This window comes from Pteropus medius, unplaced genomic scaffold, assembly GCF_902729225.1.
Source record: "Pteropus medius unplaced genomic scaffold, Ma_sr-lr_union100, whole genome shotgun sequence".
Classification (NCBI taxonomy): Eukaryota; Metazoa; Chordata; class Mammalia; order Chiroptera; family Pteropodidae; genus Pteropus; species Pteropus medius.
In genome coordinates this window covers 2,267,560-2,277,064 of record NW_024348242.1, presented here as the reverse complement: position 1 = coordinate 2,277,064, position 9,505 = coordinate 2,267,560, and the positions used below count along the sequence as shown (strand labels likewise).

Below are 9,505 nucleotides of genomic sequence, written 5' to 3'. Positions count from 1 at the left end.
GGGGGGACAGTCCGTGTCCCCACAGCCTTGGGCGGAGAGGTGGCCCCACGCCGCAGAGAGAGGACGTGCTGATTCAGACAGACTCGCTCAGATGAGGCTGCTGCTTCTCAGTTACCCCGACGTCCCCACCCCGCTGTGTGGAGACCTGACATTTGGTCCAGGTGTCAGGGTTTCCTTTCTGAAACAGGAACGGCTGAAGTCCATTTCAGGACGAGTCCTATCTGGCCACCAGGAGTCTCCCTGTGGACGGGGAGATTTCCCAGAGTTTGGGGGCTGGGGGCCTCGCGTGTGTGTGTGGGGGGGCAAGGACGTGACCCGCCCTTGACCCCGGGACGAGAGTGCTTGGCCTAGGGTGGGAAGCAGACCCAGAGCAAGAAACTGTCAGCTGAGCTGGACGGGGTGCCACCCACCTCAAGAGGGTTCATGAAGAGAGACGGGTCAGAGTCACCGAGGGCCGAGTCCCTCCTCCAAACCCCCCCGTGGGTGTGTGTGTGTGTGCACGTGATTGTGTTTAGGAGTGTGTGCTTGTGCATGCGTACATGTATTTACACGTGGTTGTGTGTTTAGGATGTATGGTGTATGTGTTTATGTATGTATTCATGTTTGCGTATTTGCGTGCATATGCGTATGTGTGTTTATGTGTGCAGTTGTGTTTGGCATGAATGATGTGTATGTGTATGTGTTTATGCGTGTATGTGTGCATTTGGGTGTTTATGCGTATATGTGCATGCGTTTGTGTACAGGTGTTTAGGTGTATACGTGTGTGTGCGATGTGTGGTGTGTGTGTGCACATGTGTATGTGTTTGTGTGGGTGTTCATATGTCTGCGTGTCCACGTGTATGTTCACGTGGGTGTTTATGTGTCTGTGTATATGTGCGTGTATCTGTGTGTGTCCACACGTGTGTGTGTTTGTGTTGGTGGCACAGGTTTTTTAGGTCCAAGAGCCCCAGGGTGCTGATGTCATAGAAAAGGCAGCTCTACAAACTTAAGGACGGGCGACCCGGTTCCGGCTGGACCTCTGACGTCCTCCACAGCTGTTTGGGCTGCAAGGCTGGTGGCGCCTTTGCCACGAGCCCTGCAGACTCTCCGTTGGCTGTGCACCCACCTTGCGAAACGGCCAGCATCACCTTTGCCATTTCAGGAAATGCCACATTCTGCTTTCAGGATGAAAAGAGAACTCTCCTTGGAGAATCAGCGTTTGAATAGCTTGCTCTGTCTAAATAATCCCGCCAAACGGAGCCCGCTCTGCCTCTGAGCCCCGAGGGGACCTGGATGCAGTTGGTGTTTGTGGAAGTGAGTGTTTGAAGCAGCTGGCAGAATATGCATCGAAACGCTCGCCGTGTTTCCAAGTCCATTCTCCCCATCAGCGTTATTTGAGAGCTACAAAAAATCCTTGCGCACAAATAGCTCCGTTCGGTCCTTTTTCTGCTGGGAAGGAGGGCCACTCGGCCACCAGCCACGAGGGTCCTCCCCAGAGCACACATGTCGCTTGACGGATAATTGAATTCAGAAACGGAAGAAGATACAGAGAAAATTTGAAAGGAGATTCGTAAAAGAACAAACACTTTTTATTTAGAGGTTTATGTGCGAAGTGCACACACTGCATTTAAGATTTTTCTTCTTTTTCTTGGTGTTGCATTTCTTAGCGCCTGAAGATTTCTTCCCGAATGTATGCAATTTATATGCATTGTGATGTGGGGGCATTGTTTGTTTTTAAAAACCTTAAAATATACAGGAAAGTGCAGATAAGAGTCTACTGCGAACGTGTCCCTAGCTGGAGACCAGCGAGATGCCATTGCTTTCTGGATGCGAATGACAAGCTAATGGTTTTAAAATCCAGTGGAAAAATTCCCTTCTCGCTCCTGGAGGCTCGAACGTCATTGAGAGAGAAAACGGGCCAACGCTTGTGTCTTAGGGGAAGCATGAAAATGACTTGGGCTCTAACTGTTGATCTAGGTCATTCGTTGGGATAAAATGTGCTTATTTCATTTTAGGTTGAGGGATTCTCTCTTTAGAGGTGGCAGAGGCTGAGCGTAGACACCCACTTCTTGTTCACCGGGATAAGTCGCACTCGACAATGAGACGCCTGTTGTTTTGAAATCTGTGTGAGGCTGACTTTTCCACCCATTTAAAAACGTTTTAATTGTTTACGATGGCTTCGGTTACTCTTGGCCTGTCTCTGTTCCCTGTCTTTCTTTGGCCTAAAACCATGGGACAAAGATTGACAATATCAATCGCAACTTTGATATTGTGTTATGAGTTTAAAATTAAACCGTAACTTTTACGATAAACTCTGACCCAGTGAACGAGGTAACAAAAAATTCCAGGTGTAGACACCGCCGATAAAATGTGCTTAATTCACACTTGCACGTGGGGACCATGGCGTTGGACCTGCCTCCTCACCGCCGCACGCAGCCACTGCACTGTGCGGGACCCTGGCAGCCACACGACGCTCCGGCCCCAGGATTCACACGTGGAAGGACGTGGCTCCTTCCTGGCACTCGGCACGGTGACACGGTGGCCTGTGCTGGTTCCTCCCACATCTGCACTCTGAACACTTGTGCACGGGAGCCTCGTTCTTGATTTCTAGAGGTGACATCACCGAAAGCTACGTCTTAAATTCCAAAAGCAAATTAAAAGACTGCCACCCGTTATGGGCGACTTTCTGGGAGCCTCGCGCGCCCTTGGGACTCTGCGAGGACAGGAGCTGGGCCAGAGAATCGAGTAACGAAGAAACGATCGACGTGACCGTGACGGCCGGGAGGCACGCGCTGTCACGCTGCTGAGAATTTCACAGGCCGTCCCTGCTCCTGCAGGGGGAGGGTGTTCACTCTGCGCCCACAGGACAGTCCGGACAGGGAGGCAGGGGGACAAGTGGCCAGCTGGGCCAGGGAGAGGCGCATCTCGGTCTGGAAACTGTGAAAGACGCGAGGCCGGCAGAGAGCTTCGGAAGGGACCGGAGAGGCGGTGTTGCCGTGAGCCGGGCCCGGCGAGCGGGGGCTCCCTTGCCGACAGCTCCAGGAAATCTTTCCTGAACTCTGAGTGTCACCGCGGGGGGCCTGCTGCAGGCAGGGCCGGGGTCACTGCCACGCGTGACACCAGAAACTCACAGCACAGCACAGAAGCCCATGCTTTCCACACCGCCGGGATGGGTGAGGACGGGGCACCGGGCAGACCGGGGGGCGATGTCCTGGGACTCCGCGCCAGACGACCACCGGCCTGGGCCAACACTGGGCCAGTGTCATGGCCGTGATCGTGGGAGCCCGCGGACAAGAGCTCGTTTTCAGGAGCCGAGTCGGAAAACTTGGGAGCAAGGTCTGAAGTAATTAAGACTGCATTTGAAGAATGAGATGAACCGGCTCATTGATCGCCAAGCTGCTTCGAGACACCCCACGACACAGCCTCCTGTGGGATGCTCGGTCGCACTGGGGCAGCTACTGACCATCTGTGGGAAGCATTAGTGGTGTTATTTTTAACTCCCTAATATTATAGGAAGTGCACATCTGGAGCCTCGTGACGAGTGATTATCAGCTGTTTGGCTGAGAAATAGCCTGGTGTCTACAATGCATCGTTTTCCAATTATTTTGATATTTTTCAATGCCTTAAATGCTAGAGGCATATAAAATCCAGCTCATTTAACCTCTCCAAATTATAGTTTCTCCATCTGTCATGGTCTTACAGTTTAATAAAATCATGACTTTCATCAAACTGTTGGAGGGGGCTCGGCTTCGGCTTACTGGGTTTTGTTGTTGTTTGTTGCTTTTAGGAAGAATAAACATGTCTGAACTGGAAAATAATCTTTATATGTTCAGCCTGCTAGGGGAGTTGAGGATTTTTACAGGGTCGCTCATCAAGCTGACAAAAGGAAATGTACTTTTATATATTTCTTACGAGACGTTCCAAAGGCTTGTGGTATCAGGCATTGACACTGTTTACTGGAAATAGGAAGAAAGGAAGCCAGAGTCTCTGACCCCCCCAATGCAATCCCACATCCCTCTGGGTTTGACGGTGTTTAGCAATCTTTCTTTATTGACACTGTCTGCCTCACGCATCCAGGTCGGAGCTTGAAGGGCAGACAGAAGGAGTCTGCTTCTTCCTCTGCTGAGTTTACGCCTTGAAATAAGTCAGTACTCACGTACGCATGGAAAATGTATGGCATTTGCGCTGGCAAAGAGAGGGTGGTGGTTGTGCTAAGGTCCATTTTACGCAAAAAACGATGGGAAATGTCTTACTCAAAGAAAAAAAAAAAAACAACTGTTAAGATCTCTGGGAAAGCTGCATGGGAATCCGGAAGAGATTCTTTACCTACACATTATCGTTTCTAGAATTTTACCGTTAGAAACTCGAGCCGGGAATCCTGCAATGAACTTCGTATCAGTGCCCATTCACTAATGCTCGAGCAGAAGAATTTATAAAGAAACATTTTTCCCCTACGACACGAGGTCTAAAGCTGAGTGGTCACGCAGTCGGTCAGTACAGACTCTCAAATGCCTTTGGACACCCAGGATTGTCCCATACTTCCTCTCCGCTTTCTTCAGGCGGCTGGTTTCTTTTTCGTGTTTATCACCTCATGCTCCAAAATTGCTGCCAAAGCTCCTAGCATCACATCCTCATACAACCATATTTAAAAGCAGGACGAGGTCTGCAGCCACGCCACCCTGAATGTGCCCGATCCCGTCTGATCTCGGAAGCTAAGCAGGGTCGGGCCTGGTGAGTACTTGGATGGGAGACCACCTAGGAAGACCAGGTGCTGTAGGCGTTAAAAAAAAGAAAGAAAGAAAGAAAGCAGAACAAAGTCAGGTGTCTCTTTAGTTAATGAAAATTACTTTTCCAGAGGCCGCCAATCAGACTTCTCCACGGGTAGCTTTAGCTTTGGCAAGGGTAAGATTTCTCATTATAGGTTTCTCTTATTAAATGTGGGGCAGTCGACTCTTTGGAAGACGTTGTTAACATATGTACTATCCAGAATCTATTTACATCTGCAAGACTATTTAAAATATATAGGGTGACACAGATTTTCCTGAGTGGGCAACATTGATGTTACTCACCAGGATTTTAAAAAGACTTTTTGTTTATATGCGCCAGAGATTAAAAACCACTGTTAAAACACTGTCGTGTATATGTGTGAAGGTGTATGTGTATATTTTACGCACACGCACGTGCGCGTGAGCTCACGAATCCTGCCCTTTTTTACCAAATGTGAAAACAAGAAACCAGTAAACGGTTAACAGTGACCTGGAATATATCAGGCTGTTTTTACAAACACCAGCAACAACAACAACAAAAACACAATAATCGCGGCAGCTGTAAATGACAAATGCCACCGTCGGCTCAAAGGAATTCCGAAACGACCCAATATTTTGATGTTTCCATCCACAGTTGGGAATTTATTGTGGAGCGCCCGGCTGCTGTCAGAAGGAAGAGACTTCGCGCAGAGCTTCTGTTTCTATATACGTTTTTGCCTTAGAAATTAATCTAGAGGCTGCTTCCCTATTGGTCTAGTGGCATCGCAGGCCTGTTTCTCTTCTAGTCTTCGTTAAAAGTTTTCCAATTTCAGTCTTCTGCTGAACATGCTGACAATTTTCCCGTAATTACAACAATATTTGTACTATTTATTATCTGTAATATTTACTTTAGAAGCCTTATTTTATTTAAATAAATGTATTTTAGAAGGAAAGCTTAAATACAGAAAATTGCATCAGTACCATGAACGGAAAACTGCTGTCGCTTGTCAAAAACAGTGGGTGATTCTGGAAATAAATAACGGCCGAAACGCCATGCCCTAGAGGCTGCTCCCAGCGTCAGGCTTTGAGCCTGAGTCCTGCTGGCTTGGCATGAGGAAGGAAGATTCCAGAATATCAAGAGGGCTTTAGACAGATACACCATCAAACAGATTCCTCCTTGATGTAGGAGCAAGAACGCAAAGTGTCCCGGAAAGGGAGCCACTTTAGTCACCACGAGCTATTTAATGTTATTGCGGCCCCGCCTGTCACCCAGAATCGTGCCTGTGCCCTGGCTCAGAGCTCTCCCGCTCCGTGGCTGGCCAGGCTGGGGACCCACAGCAGTGGGTACCGGCAGCTCCTCCCCATCCCCGGGGCTGGCTCTGATCCAATGCAGGTAATTCCATTCCCCTGCCAGTGAATGGGCCAGAGATGGGATGTGTGACCCAGTTTTGGTCAATCGGACATCAGGAGATGTCCTCTGGGGCCTTCTGAGAAATATCTTCCTCTTGATCATTATCACAATGCAAGAAAGCTGCCCCCACTCCGGGCCACTGTCAACCGCAACCCTGTTTTAGAAATCTGGAACGGAAGATCAGAAAGATGGCAGGGGGCACTCTAAGCCCTCGATGACAAAACATATTCTAAATTTCCCTCCAGACTTCTAACGTCAAAAACAGCCGCGACACCTTCTCATGGTGCAGAGCGACTAGCCGCACCTCTTCATGGACTAAGCGTCATAGAGTCTGGAAGCATCACCTCACAGTTGAATTTTTCTCCTTCTGTACAGCGTCGGTTCCCCAGGCAATGAGCTAGCCATCTCACGTAGCCCAGGATCCAGGTTCGAATGGCTCTTAGCCAAGAGAAAACACGCGCTCCTCTCAAGAAGAGAGATGGCATCCGGATCAGGCGCCCCTTGGCCTGACGCGGGAGAGCGAAACGCGGCACGATCTTTGAGCAGCATTTCCCGGTTTGTTTCGACGGCTGCTCACATCCGTGATAGTGACTCTTGAGGCAAACACCTGCCGCGTTCAGGGTCTAACTGAACCAGAGAGGACGGACGACCCCCGCTCGGAATCCCTGTGCTGAGCACGGAGGCCGCACCGTCACGGAGTTCAGCTTCGTGCAGGTTTGTACCGCGGTGGATGCGTGACACAGAGAATGCAGATGAACACGTAGAGAAGAAGCACATTCTAAACGAGATCTGCTGAGGATGATTCCTGTCATTTTCGGCATTAGTTATGGAACGCCACGCGAGCCCGCGAGATTTGCTTTGCCGCCGAGGTGTGACCGGAGAAATGAGAAAGCCCGTCGGGGGGAGCGCTCAGCAGATGCTCCCCATTCCTCTCATCGTTGTCACAGTGCTGGGAGGATGCCACCGCTCGGAGTGCGAAATTAATATCACGCTCGTATCATCCGAGAAGCAGAGGTGCCAATATGAGACGCAGGCCCATTGGCTCAGAACGATAACTCCACTGATTGAGTTAGACGCACTGGGCATCACGGCACGGTCTCCACATGCACGAAAGCACCGTGACTGCCAGCACCGAAGGGCGGCCGGTGCCACAGCCGAGCCCGGGACGCCGGTGGACCGCATGCCCCAGCTCCCGGCTCCGTCTGCTTCCAGCGTCCCGAGATCATTCGTGGGTCCTGACGGATCGGAATTCACAGCTATCCCCAGCCCGCGGGTCTTGTGGGCTATTTCCAAAGCGTCACGTTAATTTGTCACTGAAGGTCAGAATCGGTCACTTCTCCGTACGGTGGCAGAGCCAGCGAGAGGCTCCACACGTGTTCCCAGGGGGAGTGTCTTTGACACCATTTGCCGAGAATGACAAGCACTTCCGAGAATCGCTCTCTCCGCCTCTCTAACAGGCGCAAGAGGAGGCATCTGGGACCCAGACGCCGCACATCTGTCTTAACAACGTTCGCTCGAATGGGATGGGCCTGCAGCCTTGGAACGTGACTGGATTTAAGTCAGCCTTTGCCTGAGAGAGATGCCGAGGAAAACGCTCCGGGAGTTCATGGACGGAAGTCACGCCGTCCACATCACAAAGAGCAGACGCTGAGACTCGCAAATTGAAGAGACGCAGAAAGCACCCCTGCACTAGGGAGGGTCCCCCCGGAGTCACCCCGGTGCAGAGGCGGTTCGCACTCTCCCTAAGGTGCTCGGACAGGTTGGGGGGTTGTTTGTTTGTTCCCAGCCGTTGCTGATGGCGACAGAGTCTATTCAGAACACGTGGCACAGGGAGATAAACAAGCTCCCTGAGTAACATCATCCATCTTTCATGCTCGAAAGAAAAGTAACACGGTCCTAGCTTTCTCCCCATTTTAGGCCGGACACCCCCTTCCCACGTGTACCACACACCCCGTGTGCACACCGAGAGAGTGGAGATGCTGGTACCCCGCGGACCCCAGTGGCTCCTGACCCTCCCCGCAGGTCAGCGGCCCGGAGAAGCTTGTCTTTCTTATTTGGTGCACGTGTTATCATTTTTAGAGTTCAGAACCGTGGGAGGGGGCGCTCCCTGGGTGTGAGCCGACACCGCCGTCGGCCACGGGAGAGAAGGAAGTCGGGCTGCTGTTGTCCCAGGGGCTTGGAGACGATGACGGCGGCGAGGGGTTCCCCAGCTCTCCTGCGAGGGGTTCCCCAGCTCTCCTGCGAGGTCTCCGCCCGGGTCCGGACGCCAGCCCTCCCTTCCCGCAGAGGCTGGGCCCACGCCCGGGAGAGCAGGCGAGGAGGAGGCAACAGCACCCGACCATCTCTCGGCCCCGAGCTGCTGTGTGCCCGGTCCAGCCGTTTCTGACAGACCCGGGGCCCTTTGCGGGGTGGAGGGAGTGCGTGTCCACCCCCTCGGGACCCGCTGCACGCGGTCCTGCTCGAGGAGCCGGAGGCACGGTGGGAGGGGGCCGACGGCACGGAAGGGGTTTCCCGTCGTGGGATCTCTTAAGACTGGCCAGCTTCGGGAAACGCCAAAGCTGCGCCTGCTCTTTGGTGCTCCAGTGCGTTGGTCCTTCCCCGTCCCGCTGTCCGTCAGCCCCATCCTGCTCTAATGCTCTGCCTTGCCCAGCAGGGCCTGGCCCGGTGCCCCAGGCTCCCGCCCCACTCCCGGGTGGGCGTGGCCAGCGGGGGTCCGTGATGGACAGCTGGAGGGCAAGGAGAGGACAATGCCTTTCTCTCCGCGTCTTCTCTCCCCTTTGGGGTGACTTCTGGCACCGACCTGGTTCTCTCTGTGGTCCCGTCCTCCCCAGGACCCCGACCCCACCATGGGGGTCTCCTAGGCCGGCTCAGCTCTGGGGGTGCCCCCTCCTGTGCATTGCTATCTCCGTCCTTGGGGTCCTGGACCCTTGGCTTGGCCCTTCTGGCCCCCAAGGTCCTAGCGGTGCTCTGCAGATGCTAATCTGTAGATTGTGTCACCTTCCTGTGACTCGAGCTCTCACGGCACCTCTGTCTCTCGTTCGCATAAAAATGATCCCCACCGAACCGGGTGGCACAGGCTGTTCTCCCAGTGGGTCCCGCTGGCTGGGACAGGAGTTCAGAGTTCGGATCTTCCCCTGACTTAGCTTCCCGGCGCCCTCTAGCGGACGCCCCCGGCGGCCATCGGAGGACCACGTGCACCCTGCAAGTCATCGCGTGTGAAACACGGCGTACGTGGCACCTGCGTGTACTCATGTCCGTTCGTCTTGTTTAATTATCACTGGGAAAGGCGCCGAGATCGCATCGTGTGGCCCCAGGCGCGAGGCTGTCCTGGGCGCCCAGGGCAGGGGACACACAGGGAGCACGGAGAAGG

The 9,505-nt window shown here is 52.9% G+C and overlaps 1 non-coding gene across 1 annotated transcript; it reads left to right on the top strand.

Moving 5' to 3' along the window:
• Positions 1–4,640: 4,640 nt before the first annotated feature.
• LOC120616172 (5S ribosomal RNA) lies at positions 4,641–4,759 on the top strand. The gene has a single exon (XR_005656504.1). It is a non-coding gene; the product is annotated as a 5S ribosomal RNA (ribosomal RNA).
• The last annotated feature ends 4,746 nt before the right edge of the window (positions 4,760–9,505 follow it).